This window comes from Rhinopithecus bieti, unplaced genomic scaffold (genome assembly GCF_001698545.2).
Source record: "Rhinopithecus bieti isolate Rb0 unplaced genomic scaffold, ASM169854v2 scaffold_22559, whole genome shotgun sequence".
Lineage (NCBI taxonomy): Eukaryota > Metazoa > Chordata > Mammalia > Primates > Cercopithecidae > Rhinopithecus > Rhinopithecus bieti.
Window position 1 is genome coordinate 35,202 of NW_016810439.1, and position 12,481 is coordinate 47,682.

Sequence of the window (12,481 nt, forward strand, 5' to 3'; positions counted from 1 at the left end):
CAGGCAGATGAGAGGCTTCTCTGTTCCCTGGCCAGTCATATGGCATGAGTGATCGCAATGGCAATGGTGGGATGACCCTCAAGGTCTTGAGTGGTGTGTGTTGGTGGTGACAGTGGCTTCAATGAGTTGAGTAGGCCAGTGTCTAGGCCCACAGGTGGCACATGAAGGTAGGTGCCAATTGTGGCGTTAATAACTGGGTGAGTAGGTCTAACCTCAGGCCTGGGAGGAGTGTTCTAGTGTCAATGGTGATGGACTGGGTTGGGCAATCCTCTGGCCTCCACACTGTATACTCTGGCATGGGATGTGAGACAAAGCTGGGCTAGGGAGTCTTGTTTTTAGGTCTCTTGGTGATACATGCAAGAGCCAGTCATGGTAGATAAGGGTGGGTTGATTCCCAGGCCACCATTGGAAAGCTTGTGTGGCGGGGGTCAGAAGTCATGCTGTTGCTTTGCCATTGGAGAGGGAGGTGCCATTCTCAGAGATAGCAGCTTAGGCTGGCAGGTGTGGTATAGCATGAGCGCTACTTGTGCCTCAGCTCAGGCAGCTTTAGCAACTCAGTCCCTGCTGTGGCAGCTGATATTCACAGCTTTGGGTAGGGTAGCCTGCAGCTGTTCACACCTCAGACACAGTGGTGGTAGCTTACATCTCAATCATGCCTCAGCCCTATCTTTAGTAGTCCATAGTCATTCATGTCTCAGCTCTGGGGGCAGCAGTCTGCTCTTTTCTTGTGCCTTACCTACAGAACCACTGGGCTACAGGACAGTGTGTAGTCTGTTGGGGATAGAGCTCTACAATGACTCCTTGCTGTAGCTGCTTAGGTCTCAAGGAGTGTGTAGGATTCAGTGTGAACTTCCTCCCTGTAGCAGTACCATCACATGTTGACAGCTTCCTATGTTAGTTTCATGGCCCATGACATTTGAGGGGCTCTCTCTTGATAGGATTTGGTGAGTCCATGGTGGAAACGTGGTTCTCTGGGAGTCTCTCACTTACACTTTACCCACACTGGTGAGTCTCTCCTGACTTCCAGCCAATCCTAGCTGAGCAGGCTGCCTTGCTTCCATCATCTTCCTTATTTTAGATATTTCCTATCACTTTTTTGTTGAATTCAGTGTTCTTTCTTGGATGATCTACTCAAAGTGTGATTATCTACTCACCATTTGGTTTTTCTTAGAAGAGGAGGTGAGTATGAAATGCCTATAGTTAGCTGTCTTGAAGCTCCTCCTTGTGCCTACTTCATTCTTTTCTATTGCTGAGTAATATTCTATTGCATAAATATACCATATTTTGTTTATGCATTCATTAGTTGAAGGAAAATAGAGTTGTTTTAAATTTGGGGCTTTTATGAGTAATGCTGCTTTGAACATTTAGTTGTATAATGTGTGTGTGTCTGTGCATTTGTGTGAACACCTGTTTTCTTGAGCATACATCTAGGTGTGGAATCACTGGGTCATATGATAACTGTATATTAAACATTTTGAGGGATTGCCAGGCTGTTTTCCAAAGCAGCTCTACCTTTTACATTCTCATCAGCAATGTATAATGGTTCCAGTTTCTCCACATCCTTGCCAACACTTGTCATTATCTATCTCTTTCATTGTAGCCATTTTAGTGAGTGCAGAGTATCTCCTTATAGTATTGATTTAGATTTTCCTACTGACACATTATTTTTAAAGTATTTTTACATATTTTCATGTGCTTATTTTCTATTTGTGTATCTTTGGAGAAATGGCTATGCAGATGCATAACCCATTTTTAAAATGGTTCATTTTTCTTGTATTATTGAGGTATGAGTGTTAGTTATACATTCTGGGCATAAGTTTCATATCAGATATATAATTTGCAAATATTTTATCTCATTCTGTGGTTTGCCTTTTTACTTTCTTAATGGAATTAATTTCAACACAAAAGCTTATTTTTAATTAATTGACTGACAAGTAAAAATTGTATATATTTATAGTGTATAATATGATGTTTCAATATATGTATACATTGTGGAATGACTAAATCTAATTAGCATATGTGTTACCGCACATCTGTATCAGTTTTTTGGGAGTGAGATCACTTAAAATCTACTTTTTAAAAACAATTTTCACATATACAGTATATTGTTGTCAACTATAGTCACCATAATGTATAATAGGTCCCTTGAAGGTATTTCTCCTGTCTACCTGAAATTTTGTTTCTTTTGACTAACATTTACCAATTATGCCACTCACCAGCCTTTGGTAATCACCATTTACTCTCTGTTTCTGTAAGTCCAACTTTTTTACATTCCACATATGTGAAATTATGCAGTATTTGTCTTTCTGTGTCTGGTTTATTTCATTTAACATAGTATCCTCCAGATCCATCCAGGTTGTCACAAATGACAAGATTTTCTTCTATGTTATGGCTGAATAGTATTCCATTATGTGTATATAACACAATGTCTTTAACCATTCATTCGTGGATGGACATTTAGGTTGCTTCCATATCTTGGCTATTATGAATAATGCTGCAATGAACACAGGACTGAAGATGTCTCCTCAACATACTGATTTCATGTACTTTGAGTATACTCAGTAGTGGGATTACTATAAAATGGTAGTTCTATTTTTAATTTTGAGGAAAGTTTGTATTGTTTTCCTTAATGGCTGTACTAATAAAAGGCTTTAATTTTGATGAAGCTCAACTTATTTATTTTTGTTGTTGTTGTTGCTTGTCTTTTTGGTGTCATATCTAAGAAACTATTGCCTAAAACTCTGTAATGAAATTTTACTTTTAAACTTTCTTTTAAGAGTTTTGTATTTTAGGTCTTACATTTAGAATATTATCAATTTTGATTTAATTTTGTAGTGAGTACTTTTAAAATCAATTTCACTGATAGGTCTAAAAGAGTAGAGAATGTGTTTATGACAACATAGCAGAAATAAATAGAAAAAAGTAGAGACGGCACAGACACATGGATATAATAAATCCATTTCGGTAAGCTATCTGGGTCAAACCAATGAAAGATGACAACACAAAAACTTTATAACTGAGTTCAGAAAATGAGTCTCAAGCTGATTAGAATAGTTGAATTTTCCTATTTAGGAAAAGTGAAGCTGAGGGGAATGATGAGTCCTGCCAGGTAATGAGGATTGACCTCCTTCATGAGACCAGTAAATCTGAAGTTGTTCAGGAGAATGTTCAGATTTGGCTGCAATATGTTAAAAAGAAATAACTACTTAGCTATATGCAAATTTTTAGCAATGGACTATTGCTATTCTTAATCCTCACCAGCTTTTGTGATTGATCTCTTTCATCATATTACACTGACTTTCAAATCAGAAATTTCCTGGTTTCAATTGTTAGAAGCGATTTTTATACAGGCCTTCAAACTCAGGAAGCTGAATGTACTCACTTTCAAATGTATCAGTTCTGCAGTTTTGTTAAGTTGACAAGTGACAGAAAAATTTTAGCATTCTCCTTCTATTGAATTAATCTTAAAAGAAAATTACTCAGTGAACTCTTTCCTCCTCTCATATTCTAATATAAAAATAAATGCTGCATTAGCAAACTGTAACCAGTCATCAGTCGAAATGAAGTTGAGGTGGAATACTTACTGTCCATCAACCATGATAATCCTTGGATCAGTGCAGAACTGGCACTGTCAGAAGGTTTCGAACTGTGACCTGATTAAAAAGAAAAGTCTAATGAATAGAATCTATGCGGCAGTTTCCCTTCATTATTCTCTCTCGACAAAACGTCACAGGCAGTATCTGGTGTCAGGAACAAATCATATTCTGACTTATGTCTACACTAAACACTTTTGCAGCCATAAAACATGCTGCAAACTGGCTCAGAGACATCCATTTTTAAACAACTGACATTAATGATGTATAGAGAGAGAGCAAAAAGCTGTATTTTGCCCATCTCAGTATGCTATATTTTCTGGTGAAATCCTTTTGGAAGAAAAACTTGTGTATCAAACTTCCTTTTAAGAAGAAATGGCCCCTCCAGAGTATGAAATGCTGTTACAGCTATTTCCTCATTTAAGAGGGTGAAGTGTGTGGTGAGGAAATATGCAATTATGTACCATTAGCATATTTTTGCAACTAGTAAACATCCAGCAATATGACCTTATATTTTACTGTACAAACCTTGATTAAGTAACTTACCACACAGATTACTACTAGTGTTCTTAAAATATACAATAAGAAGTGCAAGTGCAGGAAGAGGCAAAGCAATATGCATCCTTTTCTTTGATGCAAAATAGTATTTGTCCCACTTCTTGTAGTGAGTACCATAGAACAAGCTAAAATAATTCCTAAGGAGTAGATATTAAAAGGTTAAAAGGTGGCAATGATTTCATATTTGCCCAGTGTAAATGAAGTATATCAAGAGCAGACAAACTAAAATCAACTACAATTATGACAGTACTAGTGGCATTTGAGCACTATGTTATAATAAATCAATCACATAACATTGCAGGACATGAAACAGCTCAAGGAGATGATTAGGTCATGAAGGTGATACTCTCATGAATGGGATGAGTGCCTTTATAAAAGTGGACACAGAAAGAAGACTCTGACTATGAGGCCAAAAGTGGGCCCTCACCAGAAACTAACCTGCTGGTGCTTTTATCTTGGACTCTGCTCAGACTCCAGTACCATGAGAAATAAGTTTCTGTTGCCTGTAAGCTACCCAGTTTATGATAGTCTCTTATAGCAGTCTCAACGGACTAAGACAGAGGTAAAGACAAGACGCTTTCCAGAGATTTGCTAGTGCTTCATCCTAGAAGACTGTTTTTAGTTCTCAAGGGTGTTAAACTTGGGACTTTTCTATATACAGCCTGAATTTTTCTTTTAGCCCCATCCTTATAAGTGGTTCTTGCATTCCTATATATTTGTCTTGTTATTTTATCCCTTAAATTTCTAGTCCTTTTAAAAAACTCTTTTTAAGTTTGTGTTCATAAGTGTTTTATCTTTTCAAATCTTATTTTCTACTTTATTCTTCAAGATTTTTTCATATCAACCATCTCTTAACATTATGTAATTATCCTAGCTCATTAACTTTATATTTGTAAAATTTTGTCTTAATTCAGTTTACTTTTACCCTACTTCATTTTTCTTATTAGTATTGCTTAGCATTGATCTTTCTTTTTCATTTTTGTTAAATAATGAGGCAAATAAAATTCCTGGACATGTTTAGCTTGGCTCTAAAACTAAAACATACTTTTAATAAGAAGGTTGGTCTATTTTTTCTTTCTCCAATTATTACTGATATTTTTCTATGATGCGGGCATTTATTGGGTTATAAGCTATGTCTGTTATATTTTGAAACATCAAAAAATTGATGGAAGTCAATATATATGCAGTTTAGAAGTTTCTGAATATAATATTTTGGTTTTACATTATCTATTCAGACTCTGATTCAAGCTAACCTAGGTTTCTGTCCTTTACTGCCTAAACGTGCTCTCTGCTGTGTGCCTACCATGGTTGGACCACATTCCCCTCCAATTACCCTTGAATATCCTCCTAGTCCCATGTAGTGGTTCTCCAAATGTAAAGCGTTCACTTCTAAATAACTAAATTGGCAGCACAATAGTATATTCTAATCAAAATTCTTTCTGATCTAACAGTAGGCTAATGAAAAGATTCTCTTACGAGATTTGTCAAAAAGTTTCTAAATTTTCACGCATCGTTTAGTCATTTTGCAAAGACTTCAGATTTGAAATCCAAAGTCTCTATCTAATGGAATTCATCTTTATTTTTTAATACATGAAAACAGACCACTGCAAATTGGACCTAGGATGCCTGGGCAGATTTCTATTCAGGAAAGATCGCTGTAAGGACCCGTATTGCATTTAAAATTAATAATCAATGACTTTGAATTATTCAACAGAACTCCTCTAATGAGAAATAATGAAGAATTATTAAGACTACTGAGTTAAAATTAAAATCTTCTAGGTTGAGTTTCTAGATTATAAGAAACTTCTAAAATGTGTGTTTTTGGTGCCTGCTTTATAGAGTTCATTGGGTAGTAAGTAAGGACCAGGAACCCGAATATTTAATAAGCACACCCCCATGAATCTGAACCAGGTGGTCCACAGACTGCACTTTAGAAACACTACCTGTAACACTGATCTTTCTATTTCCCTGCCCTATTCTGAGCATCAAGATTTTTATCCAGATCAGAAATATAGACAAATTGGCATTTTAGAAAAAAATGAAACCTTATTAGAGTTATGTAAGAAAATAACAAACCTAGATTTGTCCCATAGGCTGCCATTGAGCTGTATTTGATTCTATCTGTTGATCAACAAGACCGATTCTTGTTCCCTTATAGGGAGGGACCTATATAACAAGACCACTTCTTCCCCCTTATAACAAGAAAGAAACAGGTTTAAAAGTGAAGGAACTTCTACTGTAAAAGTCATGTATTTTAGGCCTGAAATAAAGTTGCTTTCACATTTAGAAACCCTTTCTTCTAATTGTTGGAAATAAATCTTACTTTAGTTTTTTAGAGATGAGTTTAGTCACCCTACCAAGTCATTTACTTCTGTTAGTTTCAATAATTCCATTAGATTTGGGTGCCTTTTTCATATGAATTAGTAAATATTATTTCTTTTTTATTCTTTCTGAGTTGGTGCATACAGATAGTGCTCAGCAAGGTACAATGAACAAGATTGGCACTTTTCATGCTGTTGCTCACATACTGGCTATCCTGAATTATCCTTCATACTAAAGACTTTGATTGTTATCAGAGGGAATTATAAGAATCAGCATTTTGAATGCTATTTCTTTAAGCTTTGAAAGTATCAATAAGAAATTGTCCTCTTATCCCCACAATACCACTCTATGTACATGCAAATGCATTTTGTAGGGTTTAGGTGAAGAAGGGTCCATTGTAACTACTTTTTGAATAATAAGTTAGAAAAATCCGTATCTTTCCTCCTTTCTCATTGTCTGCCAGAATAGATGCTCATTATGATACAAATGGCTTTCCTTTTGTTTCTTCGTAAATTCTGCTGATTTATTTTTATGTATTAATTTTATTTTAAAAATTATTTTAGATTTGGATTTGGTTTGGTTTTACCCTGATCCACCAGACTAGGTGGATTGATTTGATTCATTGTTTTGATTCATATTCTTTAGTTTGGTGACATCATTTCTTCACTGGTCCAAGTAATACCCCACTGTTTTTCATTTTTAATACTTTTATACCCCATTCCCAGTTCTATTTTCCTATTCTGACATCCATTTTAACATATTTAAGGTGAATGTTGCTAATCTATTTTTTTTTTTTTTTTTACTGTTTCTTGTATGTGTAAAGTCAGTGAACCATGAACAAAAATATTTGATGTTCACTCTAAGATGTTACATTGAAATATATCTCACTGCACTTTTCTTTGTAAAATATTTTCTCAACATTATTTTAAAAATTCATTTATTTTGATACTTATAAATCAGATCATTATTTTTAATTGCTATATAGCATTTCATCACGATGTAACTGATTTCTTCCTTCCCTAATGGAATAAAGGCTGTTTCCAATACTTTTGCTGTTATGAATTATTGTGAACATCTTTTTACATTCATGTGAAAGTATAGGTAACACAATTAAAGATGAAGATTTTTTTATTTTCAGATGCCATTTTATCTATATAGGACAATCAAAATAATAAATGGGTAAATTTAAGTAAGAATTAATTTATTTAAAGTTTAATAGGGCGTCTGAATACAAGATCAATATTTTAAAAGTAGTAGTGTTTTCCATTAGCTTCAGTAATTACAATTACAGACTTTCTTTTCTCTCTTCGAATTCCATTTCTTTATCTTCCTTTTTCAAATTTTTATATTACACTTGTCATCTCATTATTTTTTTCTGATGTAATGAAAGAAAATTCCTAAATCAAAATTTGGATTTGTTTACTGTTTAGTGCAACAATGGACTGTTTTTGTTTAAAACTTTATTTTTTATCTTCACCTTCACCATCTCCAGATATTTGTTTATACATTTTTTCTAACTCTTTCTGCTGATGTTCCTTTGATTAAATACCTTCCTTCATCTTCCTGAATTTGTTAGTTTTATTTGGTTTGACTTTTTCTAGCTGCTCTGTCATCTCTTTCCTTGGATATAATGTCTTTTGTTTGCTTCAGTTTCTTTAGGCTCTGGGGTTTCTTGGACGTCTGGTAGTTTTTTGCTTCATTAATGTTTCCAGTTGAGAAACCGCACAACACTGTTGGCTGCTGCTCCTCTATCTCAGCGCTCTCCCAGCTTTCAGCAAGGGCCCCAGGCTACTGTTCTAATCCTGTATCTGACCCCATTTGCCCTCAGTCTCTAAGGTCCTTAACAACATCTGTTGTTGCGAGATATATCCTTTTATCTCTAGCCATTGGCATTTTTTTTTTAATTTTTTATCCTCAACATATATTGATTATGGAGAAGGCAGATAACAAATTGAACTATCTTCTATTTGTGTTTTAATGTACAAAGATTTATCCTGAGGTGGTCATATAATTTATCAAACCCATACACTTACGAATGTTAAAAGTGACACTAACTCAAACATATGGTCTACTTTAATTCTTCTTGAATAAAAGATGGACTATCAAACGATTTCATAGGTTTATAAAAATAAATTCTTCTGGCAGGTGCAGTGGCTCACACCTGTAATCCCAGTACTTTGGGAGGCCGAGGCAGGTGGGTCACCTGAGGTCAGTAGTTCCAGACTAGACTGGCCAACATGGTGAAACCCCATCTCTACTAAAAAAAATACAAAAATTAGCCGGGTGTGGTGGCGTGTGCCTGTAGTCCCAGCTACATGGGCGGTTGAGGCAGGTGAATCGCTTGAACCCAGGAGGCGGAGGTTGCAGTGAGCCGAGATAGCACCACTGTACTGCAGCCTTTGACAGAGTGAGACTCCGTCTCAACATAAATAATAAATAAATTTTTCTATCTAACGAGTTTTCATGAAAGTATCTGTGATACATATTTTAAAGTAACATTTTATGTGAAAAAGTGTGTAACCTATTAAGTATGATATTATTTTGGAGAAACTATACACTTAACAAAGTTTGGAAACTGCTTTTCTTTTCCTTTTGCTTTTTTGCTTTCAAATGAGATGAATAACAAAACAATTGTAGTGTATCAATGGCATGATGTTGTCCTGCACATGAAAGATTCCCTATGTTTGTTAAATCTATTGAAAATAATCATTTAGTCTATAATGGTAGAAAGTAATTGCCCAATAATTCCAATCTTAGCAAATTAACTAATTTCCTTTTCCTGTCTCATTGAGATGGATGAGACCAGAAACTGCTATAGGAATTGGATAAGAAATTAATTGGAGTTCCAAAAATCTCACATTCCGACAGTAAGGCTTTGTTGTCAAATGATGAACTTCTACCCTTGATTCTTACTTAATGAGGTTTACATATTATGCTTGAAACTGTAATGTGGGAAACAGAATAACAGTCCCCAAAAGATGTCCATGCCCTAATCCCAGAACCTGTGAATGTGTTACTTCATGTTGGAAAAGAGATTTTGTAGACTTTAAAAATCTCAATATTGGAAGATTATCCTGGATTTTATGAGTGAGCCCAATAGAGTTGCAAAAGTTCTTATAAGGGGGAGGCAGAAAGTTCAGATTCAGAAAAGGAGATGAGACAATGGAAGCAGAGGACAGACAGTAAAAGAAGGATTTAAAGATGCTAAGCTGCTGGCCTTGAACATGAGGGAAAGGGTCATGAACCAAGAAATGTAAATAGCCTCTAGCAGCTGAAAAATGTAAGGGAAACATTCTCCCTTAGAGCCTTCAGAAGGAATGTGGCCGCCCTGATGACACCTGGACTTCAGAGCTTCTGAACTCCAGAACTACAAAATAATAAATTTATGTTGTTTTAAGACACTAAGTTTGAGGCAATTTGTTACAGAAGCAATAGGAGACTAATATGTATATGTGTCCTTGGAAAACTTACATAGAGTATGTCCTCTAGGCATTGGACCCAAGTTTTAGTTTTGCTGAATTATCCTCTTGTTTCTGCCATCCAAAATGATAGCACAGTATCAAACAGGAGTTTAAACAAATATAATATCTATTATTATATATACACAACTGATTACATATTCATATAATATATTACATAGTTATAATGTAGTATATAATTATGTATTAAATATAAATATATATTTATATAGACTTAAATTTGTTCAAATATAAATAAATACATAGTCACAGCATCAGTGTATTTTTGGGAACTTGCTTTGTATTGCTATAAGTAAAGTCAGATTCAAACTTTGTGGCATAATTTATACTCATGACAGATAATTTTGCTGTCAATTTACCACTTAATAATTTCCTTTATTAAACTTTCATCTACAGAGAACACATGTGGGTTAGTGATATAACTCCCCAAGTTGTTTCTACATTCTCCAGCTCTTCTCTCACAATCCTAACTCTCCCTGCATTCAGAATCCTAAAGAAGATCTTCAATTAGCACGGTCTTTCTTGAGATTAGGGAAACTGCTCTTTAATCATCATATTTTTTTACTCACTCAAAACTATAACTCCTTTAAAATGTTCTCATAATACCCAGAGTCAAATTTCAAGAATTCAGAAAATTCTTTACTCGATGAAAGCCAGGCTCGTATTAATAAGAAGTGCTCTGAATTTTATTTTTATTTCTGCTACACAAACAAAAATATTTATTTATAAATTATTATGTCCTGTTTGTTCTAGGCTAATGTATACTTCTCCTTGAGGCAATAAATGCTACTGGGTGGAGTGTAATAATAGTAACAACGAGAAATGAAACCTTGCTTACTTTCTCAAAAAGCTTACACTATACTAGATCTATTGCTTGGCTCAATCACCTCAAGGAAAAAGGATTAACCCTGGATAGTGATGCCCCTTACATATGTATTCGCAGAGATGGAGGAAAACAATCACGGGCATGCCCCAGGGGCCAGGACATTTTACAGCCCTTTCTCTGCAATCTCTTCTTTTGGGAAATCTCTGCTTAATCAACTATTTGCTTTTTTGTAGCCTGAAGAGTGCTTTCATTTGTAAGATTCATTGTGTATCTGTTTTTGTGCTTTAAAAGTAAACATCAGAAGAAATTTCCTGTTGGTATACAGTAATCTTAGTCAAATCTCAGCTTCCAATACCACCAATCATCACCATCAGCATTTCAATATTTCTGTTTTTTTTTTTTTTCTTTTTTATGTAATTTCTGGTAACCATTTGTGTGGATTAGTCTTCACATTTGTGGACTGAGACTCCCAGGAATGAGTTTCCTAACATGTAGGGGTAAAGGGAATTTTCCCTACCCTTCAAATGCTTGAATTAGCTAAAACAAACAAACAAACAAACAAACAAACAACACTGACAGTAGATTAACGGAAGAAAATGGAAAGTTTAGTATGAGTACAAGGAAACCACAGGAGAGTGATTACTCAATGACCCAGTGAGGTGCAGAAGCTTATATACTCTTCTTCATAGTGAATAGGGAGACGGGGGAAAAGTAGGTAAATTTGAGGGGTAGTACATGATTTTTAGGATCATCAGATGGGCCCCAAACAGACCATAGTTTGTAAATGATTCTTTTTGGAAATTGAACGGGACTGAAGAACAGACAATGGCTTGTGACAGTCAGTCTATGTTTAATGACATTCCTCAATCTTCCTTTCTACAATCTGAGTTGAATTTTTCCTGCTTAAGACATTTTAGGGAGGGGTTGGAAGGCAAATGCTTTCCTCCTGGAGGAACTTCAGACAAGAGAACTTCAGAAAGAGAGTTCACCCTGTGCTTGTGGGTGGAAACAGAAGGTCAGAAAGTCCATGGTTCTGAGACTGCTTCCAAGGCCTTTTGATTTTCTTCAATTCAAAGTGCTCAGCATGCCAAAGTGCCATACTTTGGAGAATTATTTTCTGAGCTGCAATACATCCAACAGCTTTTTTGCCAATCTGGAATAGTTATTATGTATAAATCATGCTGGTGTCTTACCCAGGAAGGTACAGATTCAATATTACGAAGATGAAGAATAAGTATCTGCCTACAGAAATAGGTGTAAGCATTGCAGAAAGCCTCCTGAAATAAAACTATCCAGCAGACTCTCCTATGTGGCTCATTAAAATCAATCTGCAAAAGCAACAGGTATGTAGTGGGAGAAGAGCTTAGATTAAAGAAGAAAGTTCTGGTTAGATTTGAAACATATGAAGAAGAGGGTAGACTTGTGAGAAGCAAATTACCATGTACTGTGACAGTCCATGGTTTTCGTTTGCTAAGGGATAGCACTGGGATTCTCAGAATGTGGTAATGAAATTAATAAAAGAGAAAAATGAGGTAATCCAGTGGAGGTTGGAGAAGACCCATATTTCACACATTCAGGTAGTCACACTCTTCCAGCATTGTGGGTTTTGATAACAACATGCTCCCTTGAAATTGTGGAAATTGTTTGGACGAACGGAGGTAAGATGGTGCACTTCCGGGTTCTTCATCACCAACTTTTCCCAC